At 58.8% G+C, this 26,632-nt stretch overlaps 1 protein-coding gene across 1 annotated transcript in view; it reads right to left on the bottom strand.

Annotated features, from left to right (window-relative positions):
* Window positions 1-5,328, bottom strand: part of SSH2 (slingshot protein phosphatase 2) — a 45,071-nt gene extending 39,743 nt beyond the window's left edge. Inside the window, exon 1 of the mRNA XM_044429959.1 lies at window positions 5,285-5,328. The gene's annotated coding sequence lies outside the window, so the exon portion shown is untranslated. The remainder of the gene's footprint in view (window positions 1-5,284) is intronic.
* Between the last annotated feature and the right edge of the window lie 21,304 nt (window positions 5,329-26,632).

Genomic DNA, 26,632 nt, shown 5'->3' with positions numbered 1-26,632 from the left:
AGTGCGCAAGAGCGAGGCTGCCCAACCGCGCCGCGCCGCCGCCGCCGGGCCGGCCCCGGAGGAGGTCCTGGGCCGGCCACGAGGAGCGCGGCGCCGCCCCTCGGGGAGGCCGGGCGGCCGCCGGGCTCGGGGCCGCTTGCGGAGGGAGCCAGCCAGCCAGCCAGCCAGCCAGCCAGCCAGCCAGCGGGGGGGGGGGGGGGGGTGCGATCCCGCCCCCGCGGCCGCGCGGGGATGCGGGAGCCGCGGGACGCGTCGGCACAGGCGGCTGGGGATGCTGGGCGCCGCGGGCCCCCCCCCCTGCGCCGGCCGGCAAAGGCTCTTCCGCCCCGCGACCGGGCGCCCCTCGCCCCGCCACAGCTGCCGCGCGGCCCGGAGAGTGTCCTGGACTCCCCCCCATTCCGCTTCTCGGGGCGACCCCACGGAGTTCAAGCGTTAGGAGGGGGGGAACACCCCCCACGCCCCGCTTTCCCCACACCGAGTAATTCCCCACAGCTCCACCAGGTCTCCCCTACCTGCCCTTTGCCTAAGCGCAACAGCCCCACGGCGACGCTTTCCTCCGGCCGCACTGGGGTGGCCGCTTTCCAGTTTTCAGACCCTGCAGTGCCCCCTTTCCTGAGGAGTGGGGCTCAGAAGCAGGGTCAACACGGCTGCCTTTCAGCTGTGTGGACGGTCGCTGATTCGGCCATGTTACCTTGTTAGTCCTGGAAGGGACCCGGGGTGCAAAGATGCCCTCCCCTCCACATGGTCCGCATCTTTCGCCCCACTTCCCCGCGCAGCTTCCCTCGCCCAGTAACCGCGTCAAAACCCGGCGATCCCTCTTCCTGCTCCCTCCTTGACCCTGCAGAGCCGCTTCGGGACACATCTGGGGGAAAGGGAGGCGGCCCAACCGTAAAAAAAGCAAAACGGGATGAAAATGCAGGTTTTATTACGCCCGCAGCAAAAAGGCAGGGTGCTTGTGCTGCCCAACGGCTGCCTCCGAGGCGGGACGGGGGCCAGCCCTCCCGCGGGAGCAAGGGGGCCAGTTGGGACCCTTCTTGGGAGCAGAGAGGACGGGCTTCGCGCAGGTGGGAGCAGCCCCTTGCCGGACCCCGGGGAGCCTCCGAGCCAAGGCACAGCTGCAGAGCTGGGGGTGCCGTGCAGTGTCCCCCGCCTCCCGGGCACCCCGGGCACAGGCCCTGGCCTGGTGCAGCGCTGGGGGGCGGCTCCCGAGGAGAGGCTGCCCCACGGCAGGGGGGGGAGGCGGGCCTGGGATCCTGCCCGCCAGGAAGGCGGAGGATGCCCCTTGTTCGTTCATTTTTCGATTTATACCCTGCCTTCTTCCTTCCCGGCTCCTCAGCGAGGGCTGCGAGGGGCGCCCAGGCGAGGGATGCCCTGCCGCCTAGCGACGGAAGGGGGAGTTGCAGGCTCCGCAGACGGAGCCGCGGTTTAATTAATTAAGGGCAAGGACTGCGTTGAGAAACGCCAGCGCGCCCCCAGAGGGGACCCCCGTTTCGGGCGTGCGCATTTCATGGCCTTTGCGCCATGGTGTTGGCGCTCAGTTTTTATTAAATAGTTTGCATGCGGCTATAAAGGAATGGTCCATCCCAGCCTTCCCCGGCCAGTGCCCTGCAGCTGTTTTGGACTTCGGCGCCCATCAGCCTGAGCTAGCCAAGCCAATGGCCAGGAATGTTGGGAGGTACAGTCAAAAGAGTCTGGAGGGGAAGGTGTATGTATGCTCCAAAGCGCACCTTGGCAAAGTGGCGGGTAGGCAGCCAAACCGAGGAGGACCGTGGGCGCCTCTTGCTTTGGGAACCTGAGTGATGGTCTTCCGTTGACGCAAGGCCTCCGTTCGGGACCCTGCTGTGAAAGGAAAGCTGGCAGGGATCTGGTGGGCTTCCCTTCTCACTCCAATAAGATGACAAAAGGGAGGACTGGAGACGAGGCGAGCAAATTCGCGCTTCGGCTAAACGGGCAGCTCAGGGTGCCTCGGCTATGCAAATCTTTTTGGCAGGCACACCCGGAAACGTGCCCCGGCCCTGCACTACTCCCAGCATTTAGAAAGAGGCAAAACTTCACCCTCACCCACTTCCCTTTTACCAAATGTACCCTCTGAGAAAAATACCAGTGTCTAGCCGACTTTCTTTAAGAATAAGCGTGTGTTCAGTTTCAGTTCTAGCCATCTTGTGGCCCAAGAAGTATTTGCAATTCGAGAAGGAAATACATTTCTGGTTTCACACACACCTCTGCACACTCTGCCTGGCACTTCCCCGCCTCACCTACCGCCTTCGTTTTGCAAAGCGCTGACACTCTGCTCTGTTTCCCGATCATGTTTGCTATCATCGTGTAGGAAGAAAAGGAAAGCGGGACTTCCACGGCCACAAGCCAAGTCCCAGTTATTTTGGAGAAGTGCATCCACTAAGAGGCAGTGTCCAATGATGGCCAAACTGGTCGAAATAAATGTTTTTAAAATCCCTTGCCCTTGGGTCACTTCCTTTGGGCTCTCAAGGTGGCCCTTCACCCTGAAAGACGCCCCTGCCGTCCTGGGAAAACGCAGCAAGCAGCATCAGGCTGGCTGGATCAGGCCAAGGTCTGTCCAGGCCAGGAGTGCAACTCCCCACCCCATGTTCCCCGGCAGCTGCTGTCCGTGGGCACGTGGCCTGTGATGCTAAAGGCCGCAACGCAGCACCGGGACAAACGGCTGCGACCAGCCCTCTGCACATCGGTCCAAGCTCCCTCCGAGGCCCCCCACCACTCAGGTTGCGATAGCCTGGTGGAACGGCACCTTCCGCCTGCCCAAGCCAGCGGTGAGGCTGAGTTTGCTCGCTTGCTCGCTTGAAGCTTTTCTACCTGGTTTGTTTAGCCGAAGGAGCAGGGGCAACGGACGGCCCTCGCTGCGGCTCTGGCCACATCCCGAGGCTACTGCCAGGGCTCCTACCCAGCCATGCCGGCCCCGGGCGCCAGCCCTGCCCGGAGGGTCACTCCATCCCCACAGAGCTCCAAGGGAACCCAAGCCGGGGTGAAGGAGAATGCCGGAGAAGCAGGCGGAAGTTCGGTTGTGCCGTTGCAGGGTGTCCCCTGGGCGGAAGGACGGAACGGCCTGCGGTCGATGCGCTTCCCCCTGGCCTTGAAAAGGAGCTGGTGGCAAGCAGTGGGCAGCCGCCTCCCTGCACGCCCCCCGCCCCCATCGGCATTAACCCACGCTAGCCCAGCGCGTCTCCGCGCTCACGAATGTCGCAGCCTCCGCTGTAGGACAGCCCTGCCAATGGCACAGTCCCGTTGCTTGGCCAGAGAGCGAGGAAGATGCACCCTCGCGTACCCCGTGGGCCTCGGACTGGGAAAGGGCGATGGCCAGTGCGGCTAAAGGACTGGCTGGGGCTGGGGATGCTGCGCTGTCGAATCCCGGGCGGCTGGCTGGGTCAACGAGGGATCCAGTCCAGCGCATCTGGAGAGCACGGCGTTGGGGCGCCTCTTCCAGGGAGGTGGATCGGGAGAAGGAGCGCCCCCGCCCCGTGAAGTGCAGCTCCCGCGTCCCGGCGGCACTTCTCTCGCGGGGATGCCCCTGAACATGTGGCGAGGGCGTGCCTTTCCCAAGCCCCTGACGAGACCCAGAGCCGCGGAGCGGAGGGGGAGTTTCCAGATGAGCACGGCCTGGAGTGGCACGGGGGCAGCGGGTTTCTCATGCCGGCGGGGAGGGGGCACCCCTGCAGGGGCGCCGTGGCATTTCCTGGAGAGGATGAGCAGAGCCCAGGCGGATCAGGAACGCAAGCAGATGTCCTGGGCTGATAAGCAAAGCAGAAGGAATGCGAAGGCGCGGAGATGAGGGGCTGCTGGGGAGGATGCCGGAAGCTTCCACTGCGGCAATTTCTTGGCATCCTCTCCGGCCCGAACGGAGGCGGCGGGGTGGGGGGATGCCTCATGGCTGGGGGGGCTCTGTGCTCGGAGGGTTGGAGGGTGGTGGGCAGCTCGAGCTCAGCCCAAGCAACTGCCCTGGCTGTTTGACCCACAGTGGGGGCCGCTCCGGCCGACCCACAGGCCAGACCGGAGGTTCTGAAATACGGCGCACCTGGCCGGCTCCTTTTCTGATCTTGGGTGAGCCCAGGGTGCTGGATGCTGCAAGGGGCGATTAAAAACATTCTGCATATTTGATGCCTCCCCGTTCCACCTCGTGGTGGTTGTAGTCACCCTGTTCCTGAATTAAATGCAGATTATTTGAAATTTGTGTCTACACAGGGCTTCCTGGTGGGGGGGTGGGGGGGAGAACAGCAGGGGTGGCTGCTTTTTCCGCCAGTGGAGGAAGAAGAGATAAAAAAGGAGATTTCGTTCATATTTATGGAACATGCTCCCGGCTCTGGGGAAGGCAAACCCTCGCGGCAGTTCTTGGCCTGGGTTTTAGAGCTTCCCAGCCCGGCGGGTGCAAGAGGAAGTCTCGGGACAGAGGTCGGGCATGAGCAGAGACGGTCATTTCCCATGGCGAGAAAATATTTTAAATATGCTGGAGCGGTCATCTCCTGCCTGTGCGCACACGTCACGCTCGGCTCGGCGCACCATCGCCTCGCACCGGAGGGGTTCCCACAGCACGACAACCCAGCCACAACCCATGGCTCAGCGGTGCCGCCTGAACCTACCCTGGTGCGACCGGCAGCCCCGTTCCGGCGACCTCTGCCTCCGCTCACTCACAGTGCTGATACCCACAGCCTGGAGACCCCGACCCTGAAATCGCAGAGCCGGAAAGGGGCTTGGCGCTCACCGAGACCGGCCCCGTTCCGTGCAGGCTCGGCACTCCCGAATGCAAATTCGGCATCCCTGGCAGACAGGTGCTCGGCCTTTGCTTGGAGAGCGACAGAGGAGCCACCACCCGCGAGGCCATGTCTGCCCCACCACCAAACGCCTCGAGGCGTCGCCTCCGCTTTGCTGAAATCGGGCCCACCTGCCATCTCCACCCATTCTTTCTAGTCCGGGAGCAAAAGGAGGACCAGCCCGTTTCGGCTTCTGCATGGCGGCTTTTCAGGTATCCGGTGGCTGCTGTCATGGCCTCTTCTTTGCTCCAGGTCAAACACACCGAACACTTGCTGATTTCCCGGACCTTCACCATCCCGGCGCCTGCCTGGAAGACCTCCTTCCGAGTTTTCCCATCAAGGGGGAAGGGGTCCTTTGTGTGGAGGCACAGAGCCCAAGGAGGCAGGAGACCCCGCAAGCCACCCCCAACACACACCCAGGGGGCCTTCTGCATAGGCGAAGGGATGCTGAGGGGGCCGAGAGAGGACGAGCGAGGGCAGGCAGCGACGCACCGGTGCGCAGCACTTACCTCCTTGGCTGAAACCGGCCGTCGTCTTCACCGCTGTCTGCCTCCTACATGCATGAGAGAAAGGGAGGGGGAGACAAGAGGTTAGGGGTCACCATCGTCGCATTGATGCAGCTCCATCTGCCTCCCTGGCCCCCCGCAAGAGGAAGGCTCCCTTCCCAAGGGGACTAGAGTTTGGCGTGGGGGCCAGTCGATTAGGGATAGTGTCAATATTATGTATTGTGTATTATCATGCATTGCAGTACGTATTACATTATTGTAGTAAGGTTTGCTTGGTTTTGTATCGCGTCCAGTTAAATATGGTATTGGTTAATTGCATTGCTCTAATGTATTATCGTGTTTTTATGGCATGTGTACTTTTTTGTTCTGCCTAACTTAATTTAATTAAAACAGTTATAGGCCATCTTTTGCAGCAGCCTCAGGACGGCTTACAAAAATAAATGGAGACAGGACAGGACAGGAAATGAAATGGGCAGGGGAAGGAGGGGAGATGTTTTGGTTTCGAGCGCTAGCTTGGGTCGCTGGTGTGGTCACTGAGAGCCGCTGAGCAGAACCGGCCGGCAGCCCAAGGTGAGCCCAGCCGGAACGAGACAAACGGGTGCAGGCAAGAGGAGATGCACTGCAGCCTTGGAGGGTGCAAAAACCGGGGAACCCCAGATGATACGGGGCGCGTCCTCTTTGGCCCATGGGCCCCACGGTTTGGCCCCCCAGCCTGAAAAAGAGCCAGAACAAAAGGCAGAAGCGGCACGAGGTCTCGCGAACCTTGGGCCAAGCCGAGGAAGAGCCAGGGCGCCAAATGCTGGGTGCCCGACTTCTCGCGAACGGGGGCTTCCGGCCTCGCTCAGCGATCCCAGGTATGTGGATCACGTCCTTCCTGGCTTGCGACACGTCTGCGGCTCTGCAAGGCTCGCACGCTCCAGGCAGAGGGGCCGGGTGGGCCTGGGAGCGCGCAGGGCATTCCCCTCCCTTGGGCCCTGCGTGGCAGGACAGGAGCCCCCGCGATAGCCATCTGCCCCGGAGAGGTCAGCGGGAGACCAGCCTCGGCCTGGCTTCTTCCCGTGAGAGGCGGGGAGTGCAGCTCCTCGGCAGCTGTCCGAAGGCCTGGAGGGGGGCTCTGGAGGGCGTGGGGTGGGGATCGCCGCCCTGGGACGTGCTCTGGCACAGAGCAAGTCCAGGCCTTCGCAGGCAAGCGCAGCCCCTCGTCCTGTCCTTCCTGCGCTGCGCGGAGGAGCGGCCGAAAGAAATTCCAAATAAACGTGGCTTTTGCACGCGCACGCGCACGCCCAATAAAATGGGAATGTGACCTGTCCAGCTTGGAGCAGGATCAAAGCTCAGTCTGAGATGTCAGCTTCCACCACAAGGTGGACAGGAAATGCTTCGGGTCACACAGGAATCTGCTCTGCATTCGCAAATCCATCCAGAAATGCCTTGTTTGCCACGTGCAAAGAAGTCTGCTTTTCCCCAGTCGGAAGCCGTCTTTCCCCTGCCCGACAGGCTTTCTCTTTCTCAGTCACAATGGCCAGTTTTTGCCCAGCGCTTACCAAGTTCTCTTTTTGAGCGACTCCACAGCTAACAAGAGCACCAAATGCCTGCTTGAACCCCAGACCGTCTCCTTGTTCATTCTGGAGAGACCAGGTTAAAGCAGGTGCCCCATCTTTATTTATTTTTCATAAAGAGAACAACACCAACACAGCAGACGCCCTAGGCAGAAACAGAAATGAGGGCGGATTCTTGCTATCAGCAACTCTCCCCAGCAAACAGAATTATGTAACTGTTTAAGAGTATTGCATCTGGAAGAACTAATGTTTATGGCAGACTTTGGGGGCTGGAAGATTATCCGTGGGTACTGTCCTTCCCAGCCCTGGTGACCTCCAGGTTTTTGGACTGCAATTCCCATCACCCCAGCCGAGTACAGACCCTCGCAAGTCAGACACACCCAAGCAACACGCAGTGTAGGTATGTGGCAGGGACGGCTCTGTCTCTGCTCCGCATCATTTGCCCCTTAATTTTATTTATTCTCGTCCTGTCCTGCCAGTTTTCCTCCAAGGAACTCCAGGCAGTTTATGGCATCCTCTCCTCTCAATTGCATACTCACAACAATCCTGTGAGGTAGGTTAGGGGGAGGGTCAGTGACTGGGCTGGAGCCACCCGGGAGCTCCGTGGCTGCGCGGGGACTGGAACCTGGGTCGCCCGGATCTAGTCCAACGCTAAGCCGGCCTTCCGGAAGCCCATGGGAAATTAATCCCCACGTGCCAGCCTGCCTGGGTAACCTGCAGAGCAGCCTGCAAAGGCTGAATTCGGGTCACCGAGAATGGTGTTATTACCATTGTTTATTTTATATTGTTATTTTTTGTATTTTAACTTTATGTTGTGAGCCACCCCGAGGCTTCGGCGAATGGGGCGGCATAGAAATGTTTTAATAAATAAATAAATAAATAAATAAATAACCGTGGATAGAAAAACAAGATATAAATGAACCTATGCAAGAATTGATTGTAAGTGTGATAATGGCAGTTAGACTAGCGATAGTTAAATATTGGGAACAGAACTGGGTTTTGCAAAGGCATGAATGGTATAATGGAATATGGTAATGAACGATAAACTGACGACAGAAATAAAAATGAAAAAAGGGTCAATGAAAGCTAATGAATATAATGAAATCTGGGAAGATTTTGTCAAAGCGGTACTGACAGAAAGCAAAGGCTGTAAACCCAGTCAAGATTATATGAATTTCTGGAGGGGATGTGGGTAGAATTGAGGTATATTAGATATTATTGTTATAGTGAGTGTATGATGGTAGAATTTGTCTCTGGGGTGGTGGGTGCTCTCTTTCATTTATTATTGTGTTCTTGTTATATTATTATTGTTATGATTGTATTTATGGGTTTTTTCTGTCTAAAAAACAAAAATAAACGGGGGAAAATTAAAAAAAGAAAGACTGAATTCGTCAAAGGCCCTGCTGCTCCATACACACACTCCGGCCCTGAGAGGAAGAAACGCGGCAACGGAATCACCGAATTCCTGACGCTCGGAGCTTATTAAAGCACAGCGGGACAGGAAGCCCTTGTCCCTGTCCGTGCCCAGAGCGGACGGAGCCAAATCGTCCAGCCACATTTCGATTCGGGGCTTTCCTGCTGGAATCTCCCCGCTGGGGTTCTTCTGCAGAGAAGGACTACTTCCTTCCGGGAACAGAGGCGATCAGCCGGCCGGGTGCTGTGCTCCCACCGGCTCACGGAGAAGCCGCGTGTCGCTTTCCCGGCCCCAGCTGCACCGCACTACAACTCCTATCATCCCCGTGAGGGTGCTGCGGAGCGACACCTCCGGCCAGGTTGCGAGCGCTGCTTCTTTTCGTTTTTCACAAGCCACGTCTGGCTGGCCGGGAACCTCTGGCACAGTGAGAGCCGCTGCAGCCCTGCTCTCCTTCGGCTGCGTCAGGCATTCGCATCTTTGGTCAGTGACCCAGCATCCTGCCAACAGCGCCGTCCTGCTTGCTTCCAGAGGCAGGGGCCGTGGGAAGCGTCTCCAGTGTTTTTTTAATGTCCGGCTTTGAAGGTGACAAGGCAAATGTTTCTGATTCCAAGGATGCATTCTTTCACAAAGACAGGGCTGAAGGTTTTTGATGTGGCGTGCCCCAGAGCCAGAATCGTACTGGAAGATTCCCATCTGTGTAAGAATGACGAAAAAGACATTCCTATCTTGCTGTTGGGTCTTACTTTAAAGGCATGATCCTATGCATGTTTATGCAGAAAAACATCCTGAAATCCTATGCATGTTTATGCAGAAAAACATCCCACAATCCTATGCATGTTTATGCAGAAAAACATCCCATGATCCTATGCATGTTCATGCAGAAAAACGTCCTGAAATCCTATGCATGTTCATGCAGAAAAACATTCCGAAATCCTATGCATGTTTATGCAGAAAAACGTCCCACGATCCTATGCATGTTTATGCAGAAAAAAATGTTGCTGGATGCAAAATACTGGGAGTTATTGGGCTTTTTTCTGCCGAAACATGTATAGCAGTGTAAGCCCCATTCAACCCAATGGGAAGTCCTTTTGCGAGACATGGGTAAGATTATGCAGACGGGGACTGCAGCCAGGAAATTAAAAGGCGCTTGCTCCTGGGGAGGAAAGCTATGGCAAATCTAGACAACATACTAAAAGGCAGAGACATCACCCTGCCGACAAAAGTGCGTATAGTCAAGGCTGTGGTTTTCCCAGTTGCAATGCATGGCTGTGAAAGCTGGACCATGAGGAAGGCTGAGCGCCGAAGGATTGAGGCCTTTGAACTGTGGTGCTGGAGGAGACTCCTGGGGGTCCCTTGGACTGCAAGGCGATCAAACCGGTCAGTCCTAGAGGAGATCAACCCTGGCTGCTCTTTGGAAGGCCAGATCGTGAAGATGAAACTCCAATACTTTGGCCACCTGATGAGAAGGAAGGACTCCCTGGAGAAGAGCCTGATGCTGGGAACAATTGATGGCAAGAGAAGGAGGGGACGGCAGAGGATGAGGTGGCTGGATGGGGTCACCGAAGCAGCCGGCGTGAGCTTGGGTGGACTCCGGGGATGGTGGGGGACAGGAAGGCCTGGAGGAACGTTGTCCATGGGGCCGCGATGGGGCGGACGCGACTTCGCGACTAACAACAACAACAACAACTTTTAGTGTCTGACCCCCTCAAAGCAACATTAAAGCAGGCTAAGAAAAAGCGAACGCTGCAAGACATTAAAATGGGTTTAAGACGGTGCCTGAGCCGTCCCGAGGTTACATAGCAAGGGGACGGCATATAAAAACTTTAAATAAAGAAATAATTGCAGCCATTTGCAGCACAGACCCCAACGGGTCCCTGGAAGAGGCCACTTCAGTGGGGGTTACACCAGGGTGAGCAGCTGCAGAAGGCCAAATGAAAAGCATGGTTGGAAAACAGTGACGCCTCATTCTGCCTCTGCTCCGGGCCAACCACAAAACTTTGCCAGGGCGGTTGGGATTAATTTCTACAAGAAGTTTTCTTGTGAGGCGAACGCCCCCGTAGAAGTGCCGGAAATTCGTCTGGCAAGCAGCCCTCCTCTTTAACGCGGTTCTCCAAAAGCGAGCCCACGGCTCCGACGACAGCTCCTTGCACCCAGCCGCAAAACCAGCTTCTGTCTCCTACACCTGCTTCTGGTAGGCATGTCGTGAGCGGAGCTGGCGGGAGCCGGGGGTCAGACTAGATGGCCCGGGAGGCCCCTTCTGACTCGCTCCATTTCTAAGTTTCTGTGTTCTTTCCAGGCCCCCAAAGAAATTTCGCACAGAGCAGCCACGAAGCACCCAGAGCTCTGTCTTCACCACTGGGGCCACTGGGAAAATTTCTTTCACTAATAGCCACGGGCAAGCAACAGAGAAGCACGCCAGCTTCTGGAAACGGGTGCAGAGCGGATGTGGCGGTGGGAGGGGATTGCCGAAATCCTCCATCCTTCCCCCAGATCGAGGGACTGGATTTGCGGGGGCACTGAACCCGCAAGGAGCTGGCGAGATCGCGCGCCATCACCGTGGCGTTTCTAATGGGGTGATTATGAAAGCGGAGCCTTTTTACCTGGCGGTGCTGGATTAACAAGAAAAGGAAAAGCAGGTATCCAGGCAACGGTGGTCTAGCAAGCCATCAAAGCATCATAGCGGAGCGTAATGCATTTAAAGAAAAAGAACGGGGTGGCGGGGGGAGACTCCGGAGAGGCTGCCCTTCTGAGGGAAAGGGGTGGCCAGGCAGCCACGGGCACCCGTGGCACCGCTGGGGGCTGGTTTCCTTTGCTGTGGCAAGAGACACGCGGAGACACGTGCCCGTGTGGTCCTGGGCCGTATCCACGTCCACGTGGCCAGCTGGGTCCAGCCAAGCCACCAAGGCCGTCACCACCACCCGCGACGCCAGGTGGAGAAGCCCAGCGAGCGACGGCAGGGGCGCGGATGGCCGGCCCACGGCAGTGGGAGGGCCTGCCGGCTCACGCGCCCCGCGGCCTGGACGTGGGGGCATGTGCAGAAAGGGGGTGTGGAGCAGCGATTCCCCCGAGCAAAGGATGCACAACAGGGACTGGGAACAGACACTGCTTCAGCTGGACGTAAAATTCAATGTTTGCTGCCTCGGTGAGCTGATCCCTTTCAGCATCGCTTGCAGGCCCCCAGCAAACGGCCTTCCACACACAGAGGAGGACGGAGCCAGCCACCGGGGCCCCTCAAGCCCGGTCCTCGAGCGATTGGGGCAGGGGAGCGGCCACCGGGGGCCCTCAAGCCCGGTCCTCGAGCGACCGGGCCAGGGGAGCGGCCACCGGGGCCCCAAGCCAGGTCCTCGAGCGACTGGGGCAGGGGAGCGGCCACCGGGGCCCCAAGCCAGGTCCTCGAGCGACCGGGGCAAGGGAAATTTCCTGCCCTCAGAGGAGGCAGTACATGCAAGTGGACGAAACAGGAGAACCCAGACTCATGCAGAGAAGCCACGGACAGCCTCGTTGGGTGGGATTCACCTATGTGGGCAGTTTTTTATTTATTTATTTAAATAAGAAACAAATTTAGGAAGTTTTTGAGGCAGTCAGCGGCTTCAGCACATTTCCCAGCAAACTGCATTTTGGGGGGCAGGTTCCAGGGGCTGCTGTGCAGGGCAAAGTTTTACTTGTACATAAACAAATCCGCGGTACATTGTCTCGTGACAGACATGGGAGTTTGGATATCCTTGAAAGTTCGCAGCCTTGCACGCACACGCACGATCTCAAAATCCACGCGAGGCAAGCCCATGTCACTCGCTTCGGCGGGGCTGATGCCCAGGACAAAAGAGGGACTCGCTGCCTCAGCAGGTGGCTCCCGGCGCATCCCATGAACCTCGCTGCCGCAAGAGCCCGGTGTGGGCCTCTGGCGGAAGCGCTGCCCTTCCAACCGGCGGATCGTGGGACTCTCTTCCCAACAGTGCTCCGCCAAGAGCGAGCTCAGATGCTCGAGAAAAGGAGCCAAAGCGGACCCCTGACAAGCCAGGAATAGGAATTATAATTCGGGAATTACCAGTGCACTAATTTCCTGCCCGTGTTTCTATGCTCAAAAGGTTAAGGGGCGCGAAGCCCCGATAACAGCCCCAAATGGACCTGGAATGCTTTGTGAAGGCACACGTTCCTTAGGATCTTAAACAGGGAGGGTAGGAAGCTAAAGCAGCTGAGCTCCCCGGAGAACGGGAGGGCGGGAAGAGTCCTGCCGGGAAGCGAGGGGGGCACCCACCAGGAACGCCGAGAGCTGTTCCCATAAGCTCTCGCACAGCACGGACACACCTTTCCGAACAGGTGAGGGGAGCCAGTGGCCCTCCTGCAATTCCACCTGTTCTTCCTCCTCTGCTGCCCACCTGCACCCACACAGCATCCCTGGCAGGCTGGCCAGCCGGGCGCCACCGCCAACTTTCTGCAGGGCCCTCCTTAGTTCCGGGCTGGCAAAGTGCCCCCCCATGGGCTAATCCCCACGGGATTTGGGCTTTTTGCAAGTCGGGATCTGTGCTTGACGAAAGCCGAGGAGATGAGAACATGGTGGTGGGGGGGTGGATGCCCACCATAACCAGATGTCCTTCTTATATCACCGAGCAGCCGGGTCCAGGCGAAATCCAGGTGGACGGGATGTGCATTTATTTTTTTTAAAAAGCAGGATTCTTTTTTTTTTTTTAAGGCCGGCTTTTTCTAACTTAGCTACTTGCCTGCTTCCTTCCTGCTTTTTGTTTAGTTTTTTAAGCTTGGCATTGTGCCTGCTCTTTTGGCATTTCCTTCTTCCTCCTCGCTCCCATTCATTTCTTTTTATTTATTCTGAACAAGCTTACCTCACTTCAGCAAATAAAAAGAATATGAAAGCAAGTAGCCCATAAACACTAAAACTCAGCAGTTTTTTAAAAGGTGTATTAACAAAGAAAGGCGGCACGACGGGGGAATGCATCCATATGCTTACATGGCAGTTTGAAGAACCATTTTGTCATTTAAAAATGCATTTTCTATATACATTTCTGCATGTATTATGGCATCTTCTACTATATTTGAATCTTTCTTAAGTCCCTTTAAAAGGTCAGCAGCATAAAATCTATTAAATAAGAAGACTAGGAAGAAGGAAGCAACCTAAAACACCTGAGAGAGATTGAGAGAGTGCAGGAGCAAGAAACCTGCTACAGACCTGGATTTGGAGAGCCCAGGGGCCACCCCCAAGAAGGCCCCGACTGCCCAGTTAAGGAAGCTGTTCAAAGATGTTAAGGCAACGGCGGTCCAGCGGGAGCCGAGCAAGGGCTCCGCGTGGGCCGGAAACCGGCCTCCCACTTGGGTGCCTCTGAGAAGCTCGAAGGCAGGGCCGGCCCTGAAGGCAACCCGGCCTCCTGGGTGGACTTCCTGGGCCAACCAGGCCTTTAAATATTTGCCACATCCTCTCCAAAGACACAGGCGTGTTGTCAGCAGTAAAAGGCAGCTTGGCAAGCGAGTGGCGGGGGGGGGGGGAGTGGGGGCCACGGGGGAAAAGGGCACCGGCCCAAAGCCCCCCCCCCCCCCCCCCCCGCCCCGCCGCGGCTCAAACTCCAGGGTGACCTGGAGTGGGTTTCTCTGCAGCCAAGCCTTTAATCAGCCCAGGCTCCTTAAATCTTTTCAAGCGCTTCCACTTTCTCTGGTCAGCTTAATCCACGCAAAGCCCTTCTTAACGCGCCACGGGCAGGCCCGGCAGATGCGCCCACGTGGCCTCTGACGGGACGGAGGAGACCGGGCGGACCGGGCACGGGTGAGACGGGGACAGACCCTCTGCGCCAGCGAGAAGCGGCACGGGGCGGGATGCCTCCGGGATCGGAAGCCGCCCTTTTCCGAGTCAGACAGCCGGCCACCTGGTTTGGGATCAGCACGGGCTGTCCGGGGCTCCGGCCCTACTTGGGGGTGCAGGGACAAGCGCCCCGGTGTGACTGAGCTGCAGGGGTCCCCTTAACTTCCCAAGGGATGTGCGACGCCTTCAGGCTGCCTTCCACACGGCCAGTTCCACATTCAGCCCCAAAGGGCTTATTCTGCTTCGGGGCAGCAAACCGTGTCTCCCACCCTCAAGGCTGGCCGTGTTCCGGGCCAAGGAAGGAGGCAAGCCAGCCGTATTAGGAATGGAGCCTTCCTGTCCAGATGCAGTCTACCTCAGCCAGTGGAGGCAGGAGTGGGCACTGCCCTGCTCTGTGAGCGTGTCAGAGGCCTCTGCTCGGCCACTGTGGGGAGGAAGACGTGGCCCCAACGCATGATCCCGCCATCAAGCACACCGCGATTGCTGTTCTGCAGCTGCTGCATCACCCCAGAAAACGGCTCAGCATTTTGCTGTGCAGAGAAGATACAGGGGGAAGCAGGAAGAAAACGATACGCCCACGCAGAACCTGCCCCGGGCTCAGGAGGTGCCTGAAGGGCAGCCAAGAAGGGTGGGTGGCGCACGGGGTGAGCTCCGAGGCAGCCAAAGGAAGCGGCTTAAAAACAAGGCCGCTCGGGTTCCCTTCCGCGCAGGGCCCCGGGGCCTCGCCCAAAGTCCATGACATCGCGGTGCCCGCCTCTCAAACGAGCGGCACAAGGCCCCGGCCCCAAGGGGCACCTCACGCCCGGCGTGTCCGCCGGGGACCCTTCCCGGGTGGGGAGCCGAGCGACGGGCTGTGCTCCCGGGGAGAGTCGCCCCGCTCTCTGCCGGGGGCTCTCCTTGCGTGCTGGTCGGCCTGGGTGCCCAGTCCCGTATCCTTCTCTCCGCGAGTCTGCCTGCGTGTCTTGGTGCCCACGTGGGTGCACGCTCACGGCACCTTTCCGCATCTCTCCGTGCGCGTGAGTGTGTGTGAATCTCCACGGATGCCCCGTGTCTCTTCATGCACGCGCGATCATCTTTCTGCTTGCCTGCCTGCCTGCCTCTCCACGCCTTCGCATGTGCTTCTTTGCCGGCGTGTCTCCGTGCACACACGTGAGTGTGTGTTTGCACGTGCCTCTCTCTCTCTCTCTCTCTCTCTCTCTCTCTCTCTCTCTCTCTCTCTCTCTCTCTCTCTGCATAGCCCTGTGTCTTAATTTTAATTTGTTCAAAGCGGACTGATTTGAGGGGCGGGGATGTGCCAAAACAGATGAAATGAAAGTGAGAGTCGCCCTTTTCCGGGGCCTCATGAAAGACCCACAGCTGAAGAGGGAAGTGGGTGGAGGAAGGCCGCCTTCTCCCGCTCGCTCGTAGTTCTCTGAAAAGCCAGCAGCACAGAGCTGGCCTCCGAGCGGCGTGTCAGCGAGGGCACGGACCGTGCGGGGCCCGTGCCAAGTAGGTCAGGGAGGCGCGGTCGTGCTCTGGATGCAGGGTGTTCCCGGAGCCGCAGCTCGGGTGTGCCCTGGGGGTTTTCCATTACTTGGCTGGCCCCCCGCCGTCTCTGGGCTGCTTCGGCGGGGAGCCCCCAGGCACCCACGCCGAGAGGCGCGTGGATGGACTGGGCAAAACCAGCGGGGCCTGGCCAGATGGAAATTGCTGGTCGGCCAATAAACAAACAGAGAAAAAAATAAAAGGGCCGACCCCGCATGATCCCGGCGAGAGAGCCATGGTTTGGGAAGGCGGGGGTGCCAGAGACAACGCGTTAAAGGAGCAGAGCTGCACTGCAGCTTCGGTAGGAAACATGCTTTGGACTGTGACGCTGGGCTAGGCGGGCCTCCCCAACCGAGCAGCCTCCCGATGACGGACTACAGCTCCCATGGGGCACTGGAGTCGGACACATCGGGAGGCTGCATGGCTGGGGAAAGCAGCCGCAGCTCCCCAGCCGGTGGAGTGGCTTGCGCCTCTGGCTCCTCCTCGGGCTGGCCTACCTCGCAGGTCTGTTGTGAGGATGGAGGAGGGGAGAAGGAGAGAGGAGAAGCGCCACGGACGATTTTCATGAGGGGAAGGCAGAAAGCAGGCGCCGATTCAGGCAAGGCGAAGGGTCCTGCGGGGGCATTTCCGGCTTCTGGAACCACAGCCCGACACGCGCCCGACTTGCGAGAATCCCATCGGCCTGTCCGCCACTGGATTGTGGCACCTCCCCCCTGTGCCCCCGCGGCACCTCAGGAGAGCAGGGGGCTGCGCAGGAAGGTGAAGTGGCGCGGGCACGTTTCCGAGTAAGATGCCACGGAGGACGGGCAAGGAGACCAGCAGGCCCACCGGCTCCAGGGCTGGGGAGCCCCTGGGGCCCCTGTGGTGCCTCCTCCGCCAGGCGTCCGCCTTGGTGCCGGCTGCCCGTTGGCCTGTTCGTTGGGCTTGCAGTGGCAGCCCGCTTGTGACCAAGAGAGGGGGAGCCTGTCTCGCCCCGGCTGTCTGGCTGCTCCTCTCTCCGGCTGCTGCTTCCCCTCACTTGCCGGGCAGCCACGGAGCCGGGGGCAAGCCAGGCAGCCTCTGCAGCTGCCAGCCAGAGCCGGAGGAAGAGGGCTGAGCGGGCTGAGTGGGGAGGAGGTTCGGCACGGCACTTGCCCCGGCTCGCCTGCCTCGACGCCAGCCGAGTTGGCAGAGCCTGCCCGTACGGAGGCCTCCACCCCGAAGACGGCAGAGACGAGGGAGAGAGTCCTCATGACGCGCCTGTCTTGGCACGCAAACCCCCTGCCGGTTCCTCTCCGCTTGGGGAGCTCCTCCGGGGTAAAACTCCCTCACCGGCCTCGGAGACCCCCCTGGCCGCGGCTCCCCTCGGAGGCTGGCGGGCCGAGCTCGGCCTCTCCATCGCGAGCGCCCGCCAGCCTGGGAGGCGGAGAAGCGCAAGAGAGGAGCTGGCAAGCCCGTGCAGGCTCCGCAGGGAGGGACCTCGCCTGGCTCACCTCCGCGGGAAGGCAGAGCACCGCCGGTGGCGTGATGGCCCGCTGCCGAGGAGGCCGCCCCAGATCCGTGGGCCGGGCCTGCCAAGGTCCGCCTGCCTGCCTCCCCAGGCACGGGGGGAACAAACGCAGCGAGCGGACTTTGCCTGGAGGGCCGGGCCTTGCGAGGAGGGCCGGGCTGCAGCTCCCGGGTGCTGGCCAGGAAGAGCGGCAGGGCGCCAGCTCCATGCTGGCCGGGCACCGCGCGCGAGGCGGACGTCCGGACGGCCTCGCAGTACAAGCACGGCCCTATTTGGGACCTCGTCCTGGTTTGTCGGGGCCTGTTCAGAAACCAGGCTCGGCTCATGTGGTTGGGCCCGATTCGTCCCTCCTAGGCTGGCCCTTCCAGCTCGGGCCAGCCTGAAACCGCTTGCAAGCATGGGCCCTCTACACTGCTCACCCGGGACTCCAGATCTGGTGTCCCCACGTCGGCTGGGGGAAGATGGGAGTTGCAGTCCAGCACACCCGGAGGGTGCTGGATTGGGGAAGGCTTCTCCATGAAAGATCCGTCTGGCAGAGAGTTCAGCGGGAGGGGAAGACCTGGCTGCATATTCCTGTTCTCCGCCTCTAATTTTAAAAATAATTCTTGGACGACCGAGACCTCCTTGGAGTGAATATTGACAACGCCAGATTGAGTCTTCGGACAGGATCCGGCCAGGCCGAGGCCATGCAGCTCCCTGCGACGTTTGACAGTTGCTGAACAAAGTCCTGACACGGCGAGACGATCCGACCGTGTGAAAAGCCAAAGGCGGGAGATTACGAAATGGAAGCGAGAAAGGATGCTCTGCAGCGAGCTGGCTTTTTTAAAAGAAGAGCACTGTTTTGATAGAATATAGCAGGGCAAAATGATAGCCCAGATTATGCCTGGTGTGAAGAAGGTGGAGAAGGGGGCCGTTGTTCTCTCACGTAACGCAGGGCAACTTTTGCACAACGTGGGGACGGCGACGGCTCCGGCCAGCTGCCAAGATGCAAAATTAGAAGCCGGTCAGTTTGTCTGTGGCAGCGGAAAGCCGTCACAACACGCCAGTCCGCGTCGAGGATCAAGGAAAACAAGGAACGAAATTACACCCAGAAGCGTATAATCACAGGGTTCGGGCAGACAACCACAAACGAGGCTGACGCGAGAACGGCTCTGGAAGGGAGGCCTGCAGTGGCTCTGCCCTTGCGACGGGACGGGCTGCCGAAATTATACCAGCATGTTCCCGGATTCTCTCAGTGGTGACCGTGGAGAGAGGTACCTGAGCCCAGCCGCAGCTGGTCCCCAAACTTGGCTGGGGCTGTTGGGAGGTGTAGTCCAGTTCATCTGGGGAGCACCGCGCCAGGGAAGGTTGCGAGGAAAGGGACAGGTGAACGTAAGCCTTAAGGGGCAAGAGAAGACCCCCCCCCATTTTCTCTCCCCCCGACACCTTAGGGTTAGTCAATGGACTAACAGGTCAGGACAGGTACAGGAACTTAGGAAGTTACCTTGGCTGCTTCAGACCGTAGGATCACCCAGCCACTCAGGGGTTAAGAGTGGCTTGCTCCCTCGACTGAAGCCAACTTCATTAGCAAATCATGGTTTGTGAACCGTGAACAACCCACCATTCACAAGCCAACGACAAACCATGGGTTCTTTTCATGGGTTGTTTGTGCTGCAAACCATGGTTTGAGGGCAGGTGGCTGTTGAAACAAACCATGGCTTGTTAGCATGGTTGGGTTCAGACAGCTCCCGATGAAACAAGCTGCAAGAAGAAAGGAGGGATCTGATTGTTTCCACACTGCTCAGACCTCCGCACCCTTCCTCTGATACTCTGCCTCCCATCGCCACGGACCAGCTCTCAGCTGACGGCAAGGCCTTGCAATCACTCAGAAATCGATTGTCTTCCACAAATGATTATTTTTCTCAGGTGCTATCTGAATGACGGTAATGGCTGCTGCTTTTATAGGAATGGGGCTCAGCAGGGAGTGTAAAGAAAGCCGAAGCGCGAAACCAAGTTCCAACTCTCTTGCAGCAAAACGGCACCACTAGAAACCTGCGGTCCCGCGTCGTTTCTTCCTGGGGCGATACCCGCTAACAGATGCTCTGAACAAAACCTGTCCCAGAAATGCCCGAGCCTCTGTCCCGGATCAGCGGCGTCCCTTGCCAAGAGAAGCGCTCCTGAAACAGATGCCTGAACGCTCCGGATTGCCAGCGTCCTCCATGCCGAAGCTGTCCGTGCATTGGTTGCACACTTGCCGTTGATCCTCGAGGCCTGGCTTGGCTTGGCCGTGATTTGCAGCGTGCATTGATTGCATTCTGTATGCTTGGCCGTCACCCGGGCCCAGTCTGGGTCAGAGGAAAGAAGCGCCACATCGTCCACACACAAGCGAGGGCCTTGGTCGAGAGCCGGGCTGTGTGTCGCGGCTCTTTGCCACTTGCACAGATTGCAAAGAAGGGAAGTTGTCTACTCCCACTTGGGTGGAGGGGAATTCCCGCTGTCCCCGTCTCCTTCTAGCAAAGACCCTTTTAGCTGGAGATGCCGGACACTCAACCAAAGACTTTCTGTATGCAGACCTTGAGCTCCACCACTGAGCTAAGGCCCTGCTGCAAAAAATACCCACAAGCTGTACGAGGGAGACGAAAGGGGGAACAGGGACTCTCCCGAAGGCGTCTCGATTTTTCCTCTTCCCTCCCCGTCGCATTCTCCTTGCATGCTGTGACTCTTTAGATGGTATGTCTGCAGGCGGGGCTGTCCTTTCGCACAGGGCTGCCATTTCTGGCTGAGCAGCAGCGTAACAAACAGTTGAAGCACTTGGGCTGGCAAAGGTGTGCACCTGTCCCCTCCGTCACGCGGGAGGTGTGAGTGCACGGTTGATCGACTAGCCGGAGAGGAGGAGCACTCTCCTCCCTCGGCTGCCATGCGCAAGTCATTAGTCACCGGCTCAAGGCAAAACATGCTCCACCCTGCCGACAACGACGTGTAACAGGAGTCACGTGTGCACGTCTTCTGGCAGGCCTGCCCCCCATCGCCGGAACTGACCCCGGTGCAGCGCTCGCCTGAGACAATGCAAGAGCAAAGGGGAAAGCAGCAGCGAACAGTCAGAATCAAACAGGATGCGTGGGCTCTCCGTGTGCGCTCGAGACCGCATCCGCTGCTCCTTTCGAGACGCAACGGCCGAATCCGAGCAAACACCCCCCAAATCAAAGCACAGGCCAAGAGGGGGAATGCGCAGGCGTATTTAATTCTGCGTACAGTGGCGGGCAGAGAAAGCCTCCACCTGGGCCGCAAAGCTGCACTGATGGGGCCTGAGAGGTTCCTGGGGCCCTCGGCCGGCGACACCTCAGAGTGCACTGCGGGATCTCCTGGTGCTTTCAGAGGCAGGCAAGCCCACAGGCGCATAAAGGCTTCAAGCCTGCGCCAGCTCCGACCCACACCGCCGCTGCCAGCATCCCTGTGGGGCAGCTCCGGCCTCCGCAGGACCAAAGTGACAAGCAGCAACACACGGAAGCTGGGTCCCTACCCTGCCGCCTCCCAGGACTCCAAGCCCCGTCTGCCCCACTCAGGAAACAGAAGGGGCGCACTCTGCGGCGCGGTTTTGTCAAGTCGCCGGTGTGTGCTTGTGTGTTTTGATTGCAAAGCCGCATTTCAATGGCTACTCGGTGCTGCATCCTTTGGCCCGCCATGAAAGTCAGACTTCACGTGGAAACGAAGCCACGTTAAGCGCCGCCGCTCCCTCTCAAAACTCAGTTGAGACTTCCCGCGGCTGCCGCACAACATTCAGGTCTGCTGGATGCGGGTTCGAGCGGAGGAGAAGCTCCCGGAAAGCACAGCAGGGGAAGTGAAAGGGGGGCTGCGGGTAGCTTCTCCCTCGGAGCTGTTTTCCGTGCCAGCTGACCATTATAAGAAGGAACAGGTGCCGGGGGGGGGGAACACTTTGCTTTTTCCCCTTCCTCCCCACCAGGCCCCCTTTCCCTCCCATGTCATGGCTTTACGGTTGCGTGTTATGCAGGAAAGCCCTTTTGGACAGGCGCATCAGGCCAAAATGCTTCCGGCCGGCTTTTCCCAACCTGGCAACCTGCAGAGGTTTAGGGCCACAGCTGCAGCCAGCACTCCTGGCTGTCGGCCGTGCTGGGGGCCCAAACATCTGGAGGGACCTGGCCAGGGAGGATTGCTCCGAACCAACAAGAGGCCACAACATCTGGGTGTACAAAACACTACCGAGGGCGTTTCTCTTAGCAAAAGACGGCGGTGGAGGCTGCAGGCCACGCTTTGGGGCTGCCCTTGAAAACTGTTCGGAAACTGCAGCAGTACAAAACGCGCCCGCCGGACTGATGACAGCGAGAAGACGGTCCGATCCTGCAACACCTGCTTCTTCACTTTAGAGGGGGAGGGTGACCTGGCAACCGTCACGGCGGGACAGGTGTGCAACCCATGGCCAGGTGGAGCCCCCCAGGTCCCTTTGGAAGCTGTCCCAAACGGGGGCCGCCCGCGCGTCTCAGGGAAGCGAATCCCACGGTTTAACCCTGCGCCGTGGGAAGGAGCCCTTCCTTTGATCCGTCCCGAATCTCCGCTTCATGGAATGACCCCTTTGGATCCTCGTATTATGCACGGGGAGAGAAACGCCTCGCTATCCACTTTTCCGTAATTCTTTCCAGCCCCGTCTTCCCTCGGCTGCCTTTTTCAGATGCTCCTGGAAGTCAAATCAGATGACCCCCGAGGCCTCATCTTGGGGAGGGGAGGGGGGGAAGGCCCCCAATGCCAAACTGCGTGTCTTTGTGGCTGCTGTTGTTGGCGTTCTTAAGCACCCTCACAACACAAAAAGCAAGCAGAACGGAGGGTTTCGCAGCAGCGTCCTACTTTGGGGAGAGTAAGGGGGGGGGGCAGAGAAATGAGCGTTTGTAACAAGGAAAACAGCCGTCTTCTCTTTTCTGGGTCAGCGGCCTCCACTGCCCTCCAGGAAACAATATGGTCTCTTATTGGAGGGAGCAGACGAGCCGCCCGGACCAAATGCTCAGCTCAGCACCTCCCTCTTTCTAAGAAAGAAAGAAAACGCCCATGTATAAATACTACCACTGATAATAAGGACGACGGGATCCCTTTTTCGGGCTGGGTAAGGGTTCTTCGGGCGGGGGGCTGCATGCTGCTTATTTCTCGTCCCCCCCCCACAAGCCAACTCGAACAGAAACCACGTGAGACAAGGCCACGAGCGAGCTACAAGTCAACATCTGAAGCCCCCTCCCCGCGAACCAGCCGGGCTGTTGTCATTATTTACAGCTCTTCCATTGGAAGAGTTCGGGGCAGAGAAGCAAGTAAAATTAACCAGAATTCGGGTTCTCGATGCGTTAACAGCCTGCTGTGCGACGCCTGAATATTTATATGTGGATGCATGGCTGCCCCACTCCTTAGCTCCCTCCCCAAAAAGGACAGTGCTTGCCCTTGGGACAACAATCTAAAAGACACAACATGAAAGAAAAAGGGGCTGGGGCAGAGGAGGAAAAAGGCAGAACACAAGCATCAGTTCGGTGCAGACACACGTGCGCGCACACAACACTGCCCCGTCGGACCCAGCCCGACAGGTGCAGAGCGGTGGCCCTCCCCAGGACCCAGCCCCAGCCCGGCACAAGCAGTGTCTGCAAACGGCGGAGCAGTTCAGCTGCGCTCGGCGCAACAGACCTGAAGGCTGGTGGGGAAGAAAAAGTCCTGCAAAACTTATTCACCCCCAAAATCAACTGCTGAAGGTTTGCTGTTCTGTGCCCGCCCCCAAGAAACATAACTAGGTCAGCCCTGCCCCACACACCTGGAATCCAACGCACCTGGGAGGTGCCAGCTCAGGGGAGCTGACCCAGCTCCTTCCCCAGGGCAACTCCGGAAGCAAAGTTGACCCAGGACATTCTGGGGTGCCTCGGAGTGCCCCCCAGGTGCATTCTGCCCCCCCCAACCTGAGCCGAGGCCTCCGCAATGTTCAGGGGGGCACAGCCGGTGGGCTTCATGGGCAAGGCGGGGCTTGAGGGAGCTCAGCCACATCTATGCCGACGTGAGATGCTCGTATAAAGCAAGACACGGGGACGATGAACGGAGCCTCTCCGTATTTGCCCTGGCGCCGCTGAGGAGGCCTTAAAAGGGCCTGAGGCTCCGAATGAACACGAAGGAGGCACTCGGGGCCATGAAGGATGCTGCAGATTCCCAGGGGGTGCCGGAGTGCGTCGGCTCCAGGACGTCTGAAAGCGCCTCCTGGGTTTGCATCCGCCACACCGTGGTTAAGGAGAGCAGGCCTTGAGCTCCTGTCTCATTTCAGCTTCGGATTCACGAATTGCAACCCTGGGCAAGCTTAGACAGAAAAGCCTACAAGTCCCAGCATGCCGCGGGCCGTTTTTTTGTTCAAATTTGCATAGGGGTGTACCCAAAGCATCTTGCCTCAGGCAGGGATACTGCCGCTGTGAATTTGCAAGCAAAATGCTTGCAAGAATTAGGAACTGCCAAGTAGAGAAGGACCTTCAGTGGGACACCTTCAGCCATCTTGGAGGAGAGATTCGGGGTGGGGGGGGGGGCATTTCATGCTGACAGATTATGTCCTTGTGATTGGGAAGACTCTGGAACAGCAAGCCATGTTATTACTGACAGTCATTTTTATTGATATCTCTGTGAGGAGTTAATAGATGCATTCATCACTTGTCTCCGGGAACATCGTCTTCTCATTGTGTCCTTTTTCTCTGAGATGCAGGAGGGTGTCCTACGGACACAGTAGGCGGCTATTTGCCAAGAACTAAGAGGAGCCAGGCTGACATATTCCGCAAGTAGGGTCTTCCTGATCTACATTTCGGGACTTGGAGTTTGCAAGTTACGTGATGTTTCTGAGCCTGGTGCATCAGTCTGGCAGCGAATCCGTTGACCGGGCTGGGGGCGATCCATTCCTCAGCTTCGCGCGCGCGTGTGTGTGTGTGAACACATGCACAGGATTGTGCCTGAGGATGCCCTGTAGGGAGCGAGCAGCCCGGGGCAGAGCCCTTGTTCTGCATGCAGAAGAGCCCAGCTCCACTTCCCAGTGCCTCCAGTTACAAAGGGGCCACAGCGCCTGTTGGGAGAAGCCCTTCTCTTCTCTGCAGAGCTGCGGTCGGCCGTTGGAGGAGAGCTTTAGGAGTGGCATTATCTGACCTTTGACAAGGCAGCTTCCCCTGATAAGAAGCCCCATCTTTTCCAGAGCCCTGCTTCTTAAGAGCTCGAAGGACTTTAGCAGGGGATGGTGGGGAAACATGACTGGCTTCAGTGCTCCCTCGTTCTTGCGAATGACCCAGCTCAAAAGCTGTGCAACTCGAGAAACTGGAAGAACTTCCCGGGAACCCCTTTGCGGCTCGCAAGCGCTAAAGGATTCTCATTGCCTTCACGGGGAGATGCTCTCCTAGACTGTGTGTTGAGGGAAGCTTTTGGTTCCATCCTTGATGCCGTCGAAAGCTGCCTTTTCTTCGGCTTGCCTTCAGGTGATGAAGTCCAGGCGTAAATGTTGAAATGGTGCAAAGTTAGCACCTTTCCTAACAAGGCCCAAAGTGACCTGGGCAGCTCAAATAAGGTAGAAGCGCAGGCAGAGACTTGTGCTTCCCCTGGCTTAATAGCTCAAAGAGGAAGAGAACCCTTCTGCTCTTCGGCACGGCACGGTGCCGGATCTGTGAGCGCGTCTGCCGGAAGGGCCTCGGTGGTGCGGAAGCGGGGCGCTGAGGCATCCTGCCGCCCCCTGCACGGCCTTCTCCAGATGGCTGGTGCCACCGTCACTTGCCAAGGCGATTGCTCGTCGCATCCTAGTCTTGCCCCTACAGGAGGCAGGTGGCACAGTTCGGTGGGGCAGATTTGGGCCAGAAGCTGCCAGTTGCACGGACGCTGCTCAGGTGAGAGGGAGACAGGGACCCAAGACCACCCACAACACGCCTCCGATGCGCATTTCGCGGGAACCAGAGCCAAACGCTTGCAGGGTGGCGTTGTTTCTGCCTGGAAGCAACATGAACCCTGCCAGAGACCGTAAGAATGGTATCTGCGGAGAAAGAAGGCGACAGCTGCGGAGTAAAGCATCGCGGAACAGACCGGGGGGGCTCAGGCCGGCTCAGGACCAGACCAAGCCCCCCAAGCAGGGCCAACTGACAACGGACGCTCCTCCTCTTTGCAGGGCAGCCTGCTCATTCGGCACGCTCTTCTCCGGCCGAGGCGACGCTGATGGTGGCGAGGGGCACAGAAGAGGCTGCCACCTGCTCCCTCCCTCTGCCCTTCGAGCACGCAAGTCGTAAGAGAGGGAAAGAGCCTCTGGTGACGAGGGTGGCGAGGGGCCAAAACCCCTTGCGGAAGAGACCCCCAACACGGGGGAAGACCAAGGACGTGACCCTAAACATGCTCACTCGGAAGTGCGCAGCATTACGCTGAAATGGAGCCACATGGAGGAGTGTGCTATCGGCGACCTCCCCGCCACCCATTTTCCTGACATGCTCAAACACCAGGAATTCACAGGCATAGAGGCCAGACACCTTAATTACATTCCCATCCTTCTAAGAATATCAGAAAAGCCCCGCTGGAGCAGACCCAAGCTCCATCCAGTCCAGCACCCTGTCCACTTGGTGGCAAACCAGCTGGCCACGGGACCCTCCCCCCCAGCAGGACAGGTGCGAGACCTCCTCCTTCCCAGGACCCTCAGCGATCGATCGATGCTTGCCAGCAGGCCGGCCCTGGTGAAGGAGCCGGCTCATAGCCAGCAAGGCTGGGAGCCACTGAGAGCCTCCTCTGCCGTACCAGACCCTCAGGTGGAGAAGTTCACAAAAGCGTGATGGAAAGATGCGCATGTTTAAATGCATACGAAATACAGAATACAGTTAGCGCTGTCGCGTGAGGATTGTTCCATTCTTCAATGGCAAGGAAAAGCATATCCAAGTAGAAAAGCAAGAAGAACCCAATTCACCATATTGGGCCGTATCAGGCTTTATCTCCATGGTACATTTATTATATTTATATGCCGCTTCCCCCCCCCCCCCGCAAGGCTGGTTACGTAATCCTCCCGCTATCCTGCGCGATGGGCTAGGCTGGGACTGGCCCACGGCCACCCTGGGAGCTTGGAGGCCGAGGGGGGGCTCTTTGCCGGCTCCCCCGAGACCCAGCCCGGCCCACCGGCCTCGCCGGAGACGGGTTCTCATGCCCCTTCATCGCCCCCGCGGCTTGCACCCGCTGCCGTGACGGACATCCCTCGCCCATCCTGCAGGGGTGCACGGCAGGTCTCCCCGCTCGCGCCATTTGGTCCCGCACCAGCCCTGCGAGGTAGGACGGGGCGGCAAGGAAGCGCCCAGGGCGCCCGCGAGGCCGGGCCGGGGCTGGGAGCCGGATCGCCCCGGTGCCCGCGCGAGGCTCGCTCGGCTGCGCCACACGCGGCTTAACGCGCACGCAGCGCACCGATGCGCCGCATCCAGTGCGGGCCGATCCCCCCGCGCGGCGGGGCGGGGCGGGGCCCGTCGGGGCGCGCGCGGGAGAGAGAGGGGCGCGCGGGGCGGGCGCGGATCGCGGGCAGGCGCGCACGAACGGGCGCGCGGCGGGCGGCGGACACTCCACACCGGCGCGG

The sequence above is a fragment of the Varanus komodoensis genome, unplaced genomic scaffold, assembly GCF_004798865.1.
Source record: "Varanus komodoensis strain SLA01 unplaced genomic scaffold, ASM479886v1 scaffold20_1, whole genome shotgun sequence".
Taxonomy (NCBI): Eukaryota; Metazoa; Chordata; class Lepidosauria; order Squamata; family Varanidae; genus Varanus; species Varanus komodoensis.
Note: the sequence above shows the minus strand (reverse complement) of the source record. Positions and strands in the feature narration are given on the sequence as shown.